At 49.5% G+C, this 14,676-nt stretch overlaps 1 protein-coding gene across 3 annotated transcripts in view; it reads right to left on the bottom strand.

Annotated features, from left to right (window-relative positions):
* The window catches only part of LOC147096771 (guanine nucleotide-binding protein G(I)/G(S)/G(O) subunit gamma-8-like), a 79,521-nt gene that overhangs the window by 18,256 nt on the left and 46,589 nt on the right, over window positions 1-14,676 (bottom strand). The gene's annotated exons all lie outside the window — the stretch shown is intronic.

The raw sequence follows: 14,676 nt of genomic DNA, 5'->3' as shown, positions 1-14,676 counted from the left end.
CTCTCTTCCTCCCTCTCCTCTCTTCCTCCCTCCCTCTCCTCTCTTCCTCCTCCCTCTCTCTCTTCCTCCCTCCCTCTCCTCTCTTCCTCCCTCCTCTCTCTCTTCCTCCCTCCCTCTCTCTCTTCCTCCCTCCCTCTCTCTCTTCCTCCCTCCCTCTCTCTCTTCCTCCCTCCGTCTCTCTCTTCCTCCTCCCTCTCTCTCTTCCTCCCTCCCTCTCTCTCTTCTCCCTCTCTCTCCCCTCCCTCCTTCTCTCCCCTCCCTCCTTCTCTCCCCTCCCTCCTTCTCTCCCCTCCCTCCTTCTCTCCCCTCCCTCCTTCTCTCCCCTCCCTCCCTCTCTCTTCCCCTCCCTCCCTCTCTCTCCCCTCGCTCCCTCTCTCTTCCCCTCGCTCCCTCTCTCTTCCCCTCCCTCGTTCTCTCTTCCCCTCCCTCCCACTCTCTCTCCCCTCCCTCCCTCTCTCTTCCCCTCCCCTCCCTCTCTCTTCCCTCCCTCCCTCTCTTCCCCTCCCTCTCTCTTCCCCTCCTCGTTCTCTCTTCCCCTCCCTCGTTCTCTCTTCCCTCCCTCGTTCTCTCTTCCCCTCCCTCGTTCTCTCTTCCCCTCCCTCCCACTCTCTCTTCCCCTCCCACCCTCTCTCTCCTCTCTTCTCCCTCTCTCTCCTCTCTTCCTCCCTCCCTCTCTCTCTCCCTCCCTCCCTCTCTCTCTCCCTCCCTCTCTCTCCTCTCTTCCTCCCTCCCTCTCTCTCTTCCTCCCTCCCTCTCTCTTCCTCCCTCCCTCTCTCTCTTCCTCCCTCCCTCTCTCTCTTCCTCCCTCCCTCTCTCTCTTCCTCCCTCCCTCTCTCTCTTCCTCCCTCTCGCTCCCCTCCCTCCTTCTCTCCCCTCCCTCCTTCTCTCCCCTCCCTCCTTCTCTCCCTTCCCTCCTTCTCTCCCTTCCCTCCTTCTCTCCCCTCCCTCCTTCTCTCCCCTCCCTCCTTCTCTCCCCTCCTCACCTCCTTCCCCCTCACTCCCCCTCACTCTGCCTCCCTCCGCACCCCTCCCCCTCCCCATTACCACCCTTCCCTGCCCATCTCTCCCACACCCTCCTCACCCACACCTCACTCTCCCTCCACCTCTCCCCCACCTCCCCATCCCCACCTCCTTCCCAATCCCTCCACAACTCTCCCTCCCCCACCCCTCCCTCCCCCACCCCTCCGCACCTCCTTACTCCACTCCCCATCCCGCTTCCACCTCCCCACAACCCTCCCTCAAGTGGCAAGGCTTCAGGAAAGGAGAGAAAAGGAAAAAAGGATCATCTTGACACGGAGAGTGATGAACTTGTCAAACAGCCCACCCGGGTATCTGTTATTCTATATATAAACCCCCTGAACCCCTCGATTAGGTTCCAGCCTGTAACTCACTCCCGGGTATCTGTTATTCTATATATAAACCCCCCGAACCCCTCGATTAGATTCCAGCCTGTAACTCACTCCCAGGTATCTGTTATTCTATATATAAACCCCACCGAACCCCTCGATTAGATTCCAGCCTGTAACTCACTCCCAAGTATCTGTTATTCTATATATAAACCCCCGAACCCCTCGATTAGATTCCAGCCTGTAACTCACTCCCGGGCATCTGTTATTCTATATATAAACCCCCCCCGAACCCCTCGATTAGATTCCAGCCTGTAACTCACTCCCGGGTATCTGTTATTCTATATATAAACCCCCCGAACCCCTCGATTAGATTCCAGCCTGTAACTCACTCCCGGGTATCTGTTATTCTATATATAAACCCCCCCGAACCCCTCGATTAGATTCCATCCTGTAACTCACTCCCGGGTATCTGTTATTCTATATATAAACCCCCCGAACCCCTCGATTAGATTCCAGCCTGTAACTCACTCCTGGGTATCTGTTATTCTATATATAAACCCCCCAAACCCCTCGATTAGATTCCAGCCTGTAACTCACTCTCGGGTATCTGTTTTATTCTATATATAAACCCCCCGAACCCCTCAATTAGATTCCAGCCTGTAACTCACTCCTGGGTATCTGTTATTCTATATATAAACCTCCCGACCCCCTCGATTAGATTCCAGCCTGTAACTCACTCCCGGGTATCTGTTATTCTATATATAAACCAACCCGAACCCCTCGATTAGATTCCAGCCTGTAACTCACTCCCGGGTATCTGTTATTCTATATATCAACCCCCCCGAACCCCCCGATTAGATTCCAGCCTGTAACTCACTCCCGGGTATCTGTTATTCTGTATATAAACCCCCGAACCCCTCGATTAGATTCCAGCCTGCAACTCACTCCTGGGTATCTGTTATTCTATATATAAACCCCTGAACCCCTTGATTAGATTCCAGCCTGTAACTCACTCCCGGGTACCTGTTATTCTATATATAAACCCCCCCGAATCCCTCGATTAGATTCCAGCCTGTAACTCACTCCTGGGTATCTGTTATTCTATATATAAACCCCCCAAACCCCTCGATTAGATTCCAGCCTGTAACTCACACCCGGGTATCTGTTATTCTATATATAAACCAACCCGAACCCCTCGATTAGATTCCAGCCTGTAACTCACTCCCGGGTATCTGTTATTCTATATATAAACCCCCCGAACCCCTCGATTAGATTCCAGCCTGTAACTCACTCCTGGGTATCTGTTAATCTATATATTACCCACCCGAACCCCTTGATTAGATTCCAGCCTGTAACTCACTCCCGGGTATCTGTTATTCTATATATAAACCCCCCGAACCCCGCGATTAGATTCCAGCCTGTAACTCACTCCCGGGTATCTGTTATTCTATATATAAACCAACCCGAACCCCTCGATTAGATTCCAGCCTGTAACTCACTCCCGGGTATCTGTTATTCTATATATCAACCCCCCCTTACCCCCCGATTAGATTCCAGCCTGTAACTCACTCCCGGGTATCTGTTATTCTGTATATAAACCCCCGAACCCCTCGATTAGATTCCAGCCTGTAACTCACTCCCGGGTACCTGTTATTCTATATGTAAACCCCCCAAACCCCTCGATTAGATTCCAGTCTGTAACTCACTCCCGGGTATCTGTTATTCTATATATAAACCCCCCCGAACCCCTCGATTAGATTCCAGCCTGTAACTCACTCCCGGGTATCTGTTATTCTATATATAAACCAACCCGAACCCCTCGATTAGATTCCAGCCTGTAACTCACTCCCGGGTATCTGTTATTCTATATATCAACCCCCCCGAACCCCCCGATTAGATTCCAGCCTGCAACTCACTCCCGGGTATCTGTTATTCTATATATAAACCCCTGAACCCCTTGATTAGATTCCAGCCTGTAACTCACTCCCGGGTACCTGTTATTCTATATATAAACCCCCCAAACCCCTCGATTAGATTCCAGTCTGTAACTCACTCCCGGGCATCTGTTATTCTATATATAAACCCCCCGAACCCCGCGATTAGATTCCAGCCTGTAACTCACTCCCGGGTATCTGTTATTCTATATATAAACCAACCCGAACCCCTCGATTAGATTCCAGCCTGTAACTCACTCCCGGGTATCTGTTATTCTATATATCAACCCCCCCGAACCCCCCGATTAGATTCCAGCCTGCAACTCACTCCCGGGTATCTGTTATTCTATATATAAACCCCTGAACCCCTTGATTAGATTCCAGCCTGTAACTCACTCCCGGGTACCTGTTATTCTATATATAAACCCCCCAAACCCCTCGATTAGATTCCAGTCTGTAACTCACTCCCGGGTATCTGTTATTCTATATATAAACCCCCCCGAACCCCTCGATTAGATTCCAGCCAGTAACTCACTCCCGGGTATCCGTTATTCTATATATAAACGCCCCCGAACCCCTCGATTAGATTCCAGCCTATTACTGGGCTATCTGCTGGTCCCGAGGTGATAGATTGCCTCTATTACAGAACGCCAGGGCTTGGCGATATACCTGAACAGATAATTAATAAGTTTCCCGCAGCTGTGAGCGGGGCCTAGCGGGTCTCGGGGGTGCCTGGCGTCTGTTGACAGCACTTGTTTACTGTTGGCAGCAGCTGGCGTTTGGTCAGGTGATAAAAAGGCAGGTACGATCACCAGAGGAGGCCCTTAACCCTTCCAGGCCCAAGAAGATTGACGGCAGTCTATCGTTGCTCACTGGTGCTGGTTTGTGCTGATTTGCCCAGACGGTTGCTAGGCAGCAGCATTGCCCCCTCACTACATAATAGAAACCTAGAAGTTAGGAGCAGGAGTAGGCCATTCGGCCCCTCGAGCCTGCTCCACCATTCAATGAGATCATGGCTGATCATCCAAACTGTCCCTGCTTTCTCCCCATATCCCTTGATCCCTTTAGCCTTAAGAAATATATCTAACTCCTTCTTAAATATATTTAATGAATTGGCCTCAAATGCCTTCTGTGGTAGAGAATTCCACAGGTTCACCACTCTCTGGGTGAAGAAATTCCTCCTCATCTCAGTCCTAAATGGCTTACCCCTTATCCTTAGACTGTGACCCCTGGTTCTGGACTCCCCCGCCATCGGGAACATCCTTCCTGCATCTAGTCTGTCTAGTCCTGTTAGAATTTTATAACTTTCAATGAGATCCCCTCTCATTCTTCTAAACTCCAGCGAGTATAAGCCCAATCGACCCAATCTCTCTTCATACGTCATTCCTGCCAGCCCAGGTATCAGTCTGGTGAATCTTCGCTGCACTCCCTCCATGGCAAGAACATCCATCCTCAGATAATCCCTGTGGCAAGGCTGTATTTTTTGCCCCCCCACGCCCTTCCGTCGCTGCCCTGGGGAGGTGATGCGGGGCCTTCTAGGACAATTGCTTTTGTTGTGACTGAAGGGCTCGCTAGGCTGCTGCCTGGGTCGTTTTGGGGGGGTGACTGTCACTGGCTCCGCTGGGAGGCAGCGGGACCGTCTCCCCCCGAAAGTCTTGGGGGGCAAAACTTACCGTCCCGTTCCTACTCCTGATCCAGCCAACGCCATCTTGAAAGGAGACTTTTACTGTTGCAATCGGAGCATCCACCTGGTCAGGCGGGCGGCCATTTTAATATGCAAATCAGGGTCCTGGCCGACATTTTAGCAGACAACAACAACTTGCACTTCTATAGCGCCTTTAGCATAGGAAAATGGCCCACTTCACAGGAGCGGTTATCAAACAAATTTGACACTGAGCCACAAAAGGAGGCATCAGGAGAGGCGACCTAAAGTTTGGTCAAAGATGTCGGTTTTAAGGAGCATCTTAAAGGAGGAGAGAGAGGTTTAGGGCCCAGGCAGCTGAAGGCACAGCCGCCAATGGTGGAGCGATTAAAATCAGGGAGGCGCAAGAGGCCAGAATTGGAGGAGTGCAGAGATCTCGGGGGTGGGGTTTGTAGGGCTGGAAGAGGTCACAGAGATAGGGAGGGGGGAGGGGGTGAGGCCATGGAGGGATTTGAACAGGAGGATGAGAATTTTAAAATCGAGGCGTTGCCGGACTGGGAGCCAATGTCGGTTGGCGAGCACAGGGGGTGATGGGTGAGCGGGACTTGGTGCGGGTGAGGATACGGGCGGTGGGCGTGTGCCAGGCTGTGCAGCCGAAGAGGACCAAAAATGGTGAATGTCCTTGCCAGGACCAGGATAGAGCAGGAATGCTCCACGAGAATAACGAGTGCCCGAGCTCCCCGAACCACCGGAATCGTATCCCTCCCCCGGACCTACCTCGCTGCCGTCCGATGTTGTGCCGACCTACAGCGGATGCCAATATGGCGACCACAACTTGGCCGGCAGCATGGTACTGAGGCCAACTCCTCAAAACATGATCGGGCAACCAGTGGAAGTGGAGTTACGTGTAGGCCCAGACCAGCTAGGGGTGGCCTGTTCCCATCCCTGAAGGACACGAGTGAACCAGTTAGGTTTTTATAACAATCGGTCATTTCTCATGGTCATTTTTCTATAGCCAGTCCGCTGATTACTATTATCCAGCCATTAGGTTTTGGTTTTTGGCCCTCATGTTGGGGGTTTGGTGCACGAGGCAAGGAATGCTCTCCGGTCCCTCGCCTCATGTAGTCATTTTTCACGTACCAGCCTAGAAAATGAGTGCCAGCTATTCGGCCACATGGGGCATCGAGTCATTGAATACTACAGCACAGAAATAGGTCATGCAGCCCATCAAGTAATTTGGTAGAGAGGGGAATCCAGAACAATGGGCATAACCTTAAATTAGAGCCAGGCCGTTCAGGGGTGATGTCAGGAAGCACTTCTTCACACAAAGGGAGGTGGAAATCTGGAACTCACTTCCCCCAAAAAGCTGTTGAGGCTGGGGGTCAATTGAAAATTTCAAAACTGAGATCAATAGATTTTTGTTCGGCAAGGGTATTAAGGGTTATGGAACCAAGGCGGGTAGATGGAGTTAAGATACCAATCAGCCATGATCTCATTGAATGGCGGAACAGGTTCGAGGGGCTGAATGGCCTCCTCCTGTTCCTGTGTTCCTAACCAGGCAGAGGATTCTACACTCTGCCCAACCTCTGCATAAAGGCAATTTTTCTAACCTCCCCTTCAGCGATTATCTTAAATGTCTTCCCTCTCATTGCTGTCCCAGCAACCAGTGAGTCAGAAGGTTGTGGGTTCAAGTCCCACTCCAGAGACTCGACCTAATCCAGGGTTGACACTCCCAGTGCCAGTACTGAGGGAGTGCAGCAATATCGGGTAGGTGCCGTGCTTCTGATATAGGCGTTAAAAAGATCCCACAACACTGTTTCAAAGAAGGGCAGGGGAGTTCTCCCTGGTGTCCTAGACAATATTTATCCCTCAACCAACATCACTGGAAAAAAAGAGATGGTCATTTATCGCCTTGATGTTTGTGGGATCTTGCTGTGTGTAAATTGGCTGCTGTGTTTCAGTTACAACAGTGGCTACACTTCAAAAAGTACTTCATTGGCTGTAAAGTGCTTTGGGACATCTTGAGGTTGTGAAAGGTGCTATAGAAATGCAAGTCTCTATGCCGTGACTGCAGTGTGCACCATCTACAAGATGCACTGCAGCAACTCGCCAAGGCTTCTTCGGCAGCACCTCCCAAACCCGCGACCTCTTCCACCTAGAAGGACAAGGGCAGTAAGCGCATGGGAACACCACCACCTCCAAGTTCCCCTCCAAGTCACACACCACCCTGACTTAGAAGTATATCGGCTGTTCCTTCATCGTCGCTGGGTCAAAATCCTGGAACTCCCTCCCTAACAGCACTGTGGGAGCACCTTCACCACACGGACTGCAGCGGTTCAAGAAGGCGGCTCACCACCACCTTCTCGAGGGCAACTAGGGATGGGCAATAAATGCTGGCATTGCCAGCGACGCCCACATCCCATAAACAAATTTTTTAAAACCTTCAAGAAGCTGGGAAGAAGCTGGGTGAGGACCTCCTGCTTGTACCTTGCTGCCCTTCGCAGCAAAGGGAGGTCACGCGATGAGTGATCAGGAGTGGCTGGCCGACTTCTTGCCCCCTCTCTGGCCCAGGGGTTCTGAGGCCAAGTTGGGGTGTCCCATCTACTGCCCCGAGCGGAGGTCAGCTAGCTCAGGCCACACCTGGGATTAAAGCTGCGGACTTTCTGCTCTGCGGTCCGACTGGCTGCGACACCGAGCCAAGTTCAGCCCCTCGAGCCTGTTCCACCGTTCAGTGAGATCACGGCTGACCTGCACCTTAACTCCATCTACCCGCCTTGGTTCCGTATCCCTTAATACCCTTACCCGACAAATGAGGTAAGGGTGGGGCGGAGGCAGCTATATGCTTCAGAACGGATTGAAAACACAGAGGGCCGGGATTTGGAACATTTGATCCCAGGTTTTGCATAATCACAGAAACATACAGCACAGAAGGAGGCCATTCGGCCCATCATGCCAGGGCCGGCTCTTTGAAAGAGCTCTCCAATTAATCTCACTTCCCCAGCCCTTTTTTCATAGCCCTGAATATTTATCCTTTTCAAGTATTCATCCAATTTCCTTTTGCAAGTTACTATTGAATCTGCTCCCACCGCCCTTTCAGGCAGCGCGTTCCAGATCACAACAACTCGCTGCGTAAAGAAGAATCCTCCTCATCTCCCCCTCTGGTGCTTTTGCCAATTATCTTAAATCTGTGTCCTCTGGTTACCGACCCTCCTGCCACTGGAAACAGTTTCTCCTTATTTATTCTATCAAAACCCTTCATGATTTTGAACACCTCGATTAAATCTCCCCTTAACCTCTCTGCACTAAGGGGAACAACCCCAGCTTCTCCAGTCTCTCCCCATGTCCCTCATCCTCGGTACCATTCTCGTAAATCTCCTCCACACCCTCTCCAAGGCCTTGACATCCTTCCTAAAGTGCGGTGCCCAGAATTGAACACAATACTCCAGCTGGGGCCTAATCAATGATTTATGAAGGTTTAGCATAACTTCCTTGCGTTTGCACTGTCTCTAGAACTGAAGAACTGAAATACTAGATGTTAGCTCATTAAATAATTTTAATAATTTTAAACCTGAAATCAAAAGATTTCTGCTAGCCAAGGGTATTACATAAGAACATAAGAAATAGGAGCAGGAGTCGGCCATTTGGCCCCTCGAGTCTGCTCCGCCACTCAATAAGATCATGGCTGATCTTCGACCTCATCTCCACTTTCCCGCACTATCCCCATATCCCTTGATTCCCTTAATATTCAAAAATCTATCGCTCTCTGTCTTGAATATCCTCAATGACTGAGCCTCCACAGCCCTCTGGGGTAGAGAATTCCAAAGATTCACCGCCCTCTGAGTGAAGAAATTTCTCCTCATCCCAGTCCTAAATGGTCGACCCCTTATTCTGAGACTGTGACCCCTGGTTCTAGGCTCCCCAGCCAGGGGAAACATCCTCCCTGCATCTACCCTGTAAGAATTTTGTGTGTTTCAATGAGATCACCTCTCATTCTTCTAAACTCTAGAGAATATAGGCCTAGTCCACTCAATCTCTCCTCCTGGGACAATCCCCCCATCCCAGGAACCAGTCTGGTGAACTTTTGTTGCACTCCCTCTATGGCAAGTATATCCTTCCTTAGGTAAGGAGACCAAAACTGTCCACAATACTCCAGGTGTGTTCTCACCAGGGCCCTATATAATTGCAGTGAGACGTCTTTACTCTTATACTCAAATCCTCTTGTAATAAAGGCCAACATACCATTTGCTTTCCTAATTGCTTGCTGTACCTGCATGTTAACTTTCAGTGATTCGTGTACAAGGACACCCAGGTCCCTCTGAACACCAACATTTCCCAATCTCTCACCATTTAAAAAATACTCTGCTTTTTTATTTTTCCTGCCAAAGTGGATAACTTCACATCTCTCCACATTATATTCCATTTGCCATGTTCTTGCCCACTCACTTAGCCTGTCTATATCCCCTTGAAGCCTCCTTGCATCCTCCTCACAACTTACATTCACAACTAGCTTTGTATCATCAGCAAACTTGGGTATATTACATTTGGTCCCCTCATCCAAATCATTGATACAGATTGTGAATAGCTGAGGCCCAAGCACTGATCCTTGCGGTACCCCGCTAGTTACAGCCTGCCAACCCGAAAATGACCCATTTATTCCTACTCTCTGTTTTCTGTCCGTTAACCAATCCTCAATCCATGCGAGTATATTACCCCCAATCCCATGAGCCCTAATTTTGTTTATTAACCTCTTGTGTGGCACCTTATCGAATGCCTTCTGAAAATCCAAATATGCCACATCCACTGGCTCCCCCTTATAAGAACATAAGAACATAAGAAATAGGAGCAGGAGTAGGCCAATCGGCCCCTCGAGCCTGCTCCGCCATTCAATAAGATCATGGCTGATCTGATCCTAACCGCCAATCTACTATCACAGAACCATCTCCTGAATCTAACAGAATTAGACACACGAAATAGGAGCAGGATCAGGCTACATGGCCCCTGGGCCCGCTCCGCTACCCACAGGGCCATGACCGATCCGAACCTAGACTCATGTCCAAATTCCTGCCCGCTCCCCGTAACCCTTAATTCCCTTTACTTCTAGGAAACTGTCTATTTCTGTTCTATTCTGCTAGTTACAACCTCAAAAAACTCTTAACAGATTCATCAAACACGATTTCCCTTTCATAAATCCGTGTTGACTCTACCCAATCCTATTATTATTTTCTAAGTGCCCTGTTACGACGTCCTTAATAATAGATTCTAGCATTTTCCCTACTGCTGATGTCAGGCTAACTGGTCTGTCGTTCCCCGTTTTCTCTCTCCCCCCCCCCTTTCTTAAATAGTGGGGTTATATTTGCTACCTTTCAATCCACGGGAACCGTTCTAGAATCTGTGGAATTTTGGAAAATGACAACCAATGCATCCACTATTTCTATAGCCACTCTTTCAAAACCCTAGGATGTAGGCCATCAGGTCCAGGGGATTTATTGGCTTTCAGTCCCATTATTTTCTCCAGTACTATTTTTTTACTAATACTAATTTCTTTCAGTTCCTCATTCTCGCTAGACCTTTGGTTCTCCATTATTTCCGGGAAGATTTTTGCGTCTTCTTCCGTGAAGACAGACACAAAAGGCGCAATTTTGCCAGCCCTGGGGAGGCGGGACTGCCGGGAAAATGGCAGAATCTGGGGGCGGGTACCCATCTCTCCCCCAACCCGCCTCCTTGCCATCTTCATAGGAGGTGGTTACCCGACCCGCGCTGGGTCAGTGGGGATTAGTGCCAATTAACTGCCTGTTAACAGTTTTTTGGAGAATCCCTATTTTCAGCCCTGAAGTGTGGGCTTCCCGACGGCTCCGAGCCTCACCAGGGTCAGCGAGGCGAGCCGTGGGTCTGCGGGGGTCGGAGGGGCCGAGGTGTCCAATGTGCAGGTGAGTGATGGGTGCATGTGTGCAGAGGTAAGTGTGTGCGGTGAGTGTAGAGTGTTTTGAAAGCTTTACTTACCTTTGCTTCTTCCTACAGGCTTCATCCCTTCAGGTCTCGGGAGTCCCTCATCTCACCGGCAGAGAAAGCAGAATGGCCGCAGCACTCTCAAATGCATCAGCCTTCTGCTTTCTGCTCAGGAAGGCTTTCTAATTGAGCCTTGAGTAAAGACTCAACTTAGAGGACAGATTGTCAGTATTTGACAGCTTCACAGAGCCGTCAAACGCTGACATTTCATCTGTCAAAAGCTCTTGACCGATGAAGCGTCACTTGCTGACGTCACCAGTAACCGGCTTTCCCTTAATTGGCCTGCTAAACCCGCTGGGCGGGCTTAACAAGGTCAATCAAGGGAATATAGCGTGGGTTGGCCGGACGTTGATGGAGGCGGGACTAAAACCCAACAAGCAGCAGTCCTGCCTCCATCACGTCCCCATTAGCAAAATCACCCCCTCTGTATTTGTTTAATTTCTCTGCCATGTCCTTATTCCCCATTATAATTTCTCTTGTCTCGGCCTGTAAGGGACCCACATTTACTTTCACTAATCTTTTCCTTTTTACATACCTATAGAAGCTTTTACAGTCTGTTTTTATGTCTCTCGCTAGTTTACTCTCATATGCTACTTTCCTTTTCTTTATCAATTTCTTGGTCCTCCTTTGCTGAATTCTAAAATCCTTCCAATCCTCAGGCTTACTATTCTTTTTGGCAACATTATAAGCCTCTTCCTTTGATCTAATACTATCTTTAACTTCTCTTTTTTTTATTTGTTCATGGGATGTGGGCATCACTGGCAAGGCCAGCATTTATTGCCCATCCCTAATTGCCCTCGAGAAGGTGGTGGCGAGCCGCCGTCTTGAACCGCTGCAGTCCGTGTGGTGAAGGTGCCCCCACAGTGCTGTTAGGGAGGGAGTTTCCAGGATTTTGTTAGCCATGGTTGGACCACTTTTCCTGTGGGGTTTTTGTGCCTTAAAGGAATGTAAATTTGCTGTAAATTATTTATTAATTCTTTAAATGCTAGCCATTGCTTGTCCGCCGTCATACATTTTACTGTAGTTTCCCAATCTACCTTAGCCAACTTGCCCCTCATACCTACGTAGTTTGCTTTGTTTAGTTTTAAGACCCTAGTTTCGGATTTAACTAAATCACTTTCAAACTCAATATAAAATTCTGTCATATTATGGTCACTCTTCCCTAAAGGCTCCTTTACTACAAGGTTATTAATTAACCCTTTCTCATCGCACAATACTAGATCTAAAATAGCCTGTTCCCTAGTTGGTTCCTCAACATACTGATCTAGAAAACTATCTTGCATACATTCCATGAATTCGTCCTCCATACTATTACTGCAAATTTAAGGATATGCAGCCAAGGCGGGTGACGGAGTTAGGATACAGATCAGCCATTATATCATTGAATGGCGGGACAGGCTCGAGGGGCTGAATGGCCGACCAAGAACATAAGAACATAAGAAATAGGAGCAGGAGTTGGCCATACGGCCCCTCGAGCCTGCTCCACCATTCAATGAGATCATGGCTGATCTGTGACCTAACTCCATACTCCTATGTTCGCATGTCCCTCATCCCTGGTGCCCTTCTGGTAAACCTCCTCCGCGCCCTCTCCAAAGGCCCGTTCGCCAACCTCTCGTTGCTGACAGGGGTTAATAAAGCGAGATGTGTTTTTTTTTTAATTAGTTACAGTTGAAAGGCGAGGCAGATTAAGAGTGTTACAAGTGCAGCACAACTCCCTAAGCGGGGCTCCCCTAATTAAACCTTGCACACACCTGCCACCCTCCAGGGCTCAGGAGGAAACTAATAAAAAATGCAGCGATTGTACGGCTAATTAGACCGGCGTGTCAGACCCTCCTGTTGTGAGGGTCAAGTGAGAAATGTCACCTTTGAAAGAACAGGCACCCAACCTTCAGGTGTGGAGGGGTGTGTGGGCGGGGGGGCGGAGGAGGAGAGTTTGAAATCGAATTGTAGTTTTTTTTTAATTAACTCGAGGAAGTGGCTGGGGTTTGCTTTTTCCAGCCAATCGCCTTTCAACTGGCCTCGTCTGTTTTGGCAGAGATGAATAAATTTGCATATTAAATCAGGTGGGGGCGGGGATGGGGTGGGGGGTCTGCGATTGCGACTGATAACCTCTGACCGCCACCCCCCCCCCCCCCCGGCCGCCATTGTTGGCCGATTATGCGGAAAATTAGTCGCGCTGATGGAGCCCGTTCTTTCTCCCTCACCTCTTTGGAGTGCCTGACTCTTGTGAGGGGACAGATTCCGCTATTGTTTGCAGAGAGAGAGAGAGCGAGAGAGAGAGTGTGTGTGTGTGTGTTGGTAGGGTATTCAAATAATGCGAGCAAATGTGTCAGCCGTGGCTCAGTGGGTAGCGATCTCGCTCTTTCAGTCAGAAGGTCGTGGGTTCAAGTCTCGCTCCGGAGACTTGAGCGCAAAAAATTCAGGCTGATACTCCCAGTGACGCTGCACTGTCGGAGATGCCGTCTTTCGGATGAGACGTTAAACCGAGGCTCCGTCTGCTCTCTCGGGTGGACGTAAATGATCCCGCGGCCACTATTCTGAAGAAGAGCAGGGGGACGGTGTCCTGGCCAATATTTCTCCCTCAACCAACACCTCAGAACAGATGATCGGGTCATTATCACTTTGCTGTTTGTGGGAGCTTGCTGTGCGCAAATTGGCTGCCGTGTTTCCTACATTACAACAGTGACTACACTTCGAAAAGTACTTCATTGGCTGTAAAGCGCTTTGGGACGTCCTGATGTGGTGAAAGGCGCTATAGAAATGTAGCAATAATGGGGGGGAACAAATAAACTGCCCAGTCACAGCGCGAGCAGCTTCTGTTAGAGATTTAACTAGAACACAGAGAGAGAGGGTGGGTGACAGGACATCACTGAAAACCAAGTCAGCAGTTTATTCTCCTCAACAAATGAAGTTAGTAAATCCCACTGTACCGTCACCTTTAACAAGCAAAACTTCACAAGATAGCTCCATCATTCTGATCTCTCACTAAAGCTGTTTTACCATCTCCCTGTTCTGACTCGACACGGAATAAAAGACGTGAATCGTGGGGTTTGTTCTTTTTAACCCCGTTTTCCCCTAAGAATGATGGCGGACGTGGACGTGGGGGTGAGAAATGATGGCTGGACATGACCGGCTCACCTAGAGGTTGGTGGGATCAGGGGGGCGGGGGTGGCGGGGAGGAGGGAAAGGCTGAATTTCTCCGCTCGGTGACTGTCACTCTCCCGGCTGAAGCCCCTTCCAGTTAGACACATGAGTGCAAGGGGTTCAGACCCGGGATCAGGCTCCACAAGCTGCTGGGTATGGGGTTACGGGGAAACAACGGCTGTAGCTCAGAGACTTCCTCCCCATTCCATAGGAACTTAGGACACATGCACATACGCATACACACACAAACACATACATGCACATAGACATGCACATGCACATAGACACACACATGCACACTCACATAGACGCACATACATAGGCACACACAGATACAAGTAGACACACACATACATAGACGAACATACATGCACAGACACACGTACACTCACAGACGCACATACATAGACACACACAGATACAAGTAGACACACACACATAGACACACATACATAGACACACACATACGCACACACATCGACACACACACATAGACACACACACATAATCACGCAGACACACACAGATACAAATAGACACACACACACACACACACACTTAGACACATGTGTACATACAGACCCACACTCGCACCCACACA

This window comes from Somniosus microcephalus, chromosome 34 (genome assembly GCF_052327205.1).
Source record: "Somniosus microcephalus isolate GS21.2 chromosome 34, FLI_Smic_1.0, whole genome shotgun sequence".
In the NCBI taxonomy this organism is placed as follows: Eukaryota; Metazoa; Chordata; class Chondrichthyes; order Squaliformes; family Somniosidae; genus Somniosus; species Somniosus microcephalus.
Note: the sequence above shows the minus strand (reverse complement) of the source record. Positions and strands in the feature narration are given on the sequence as shown.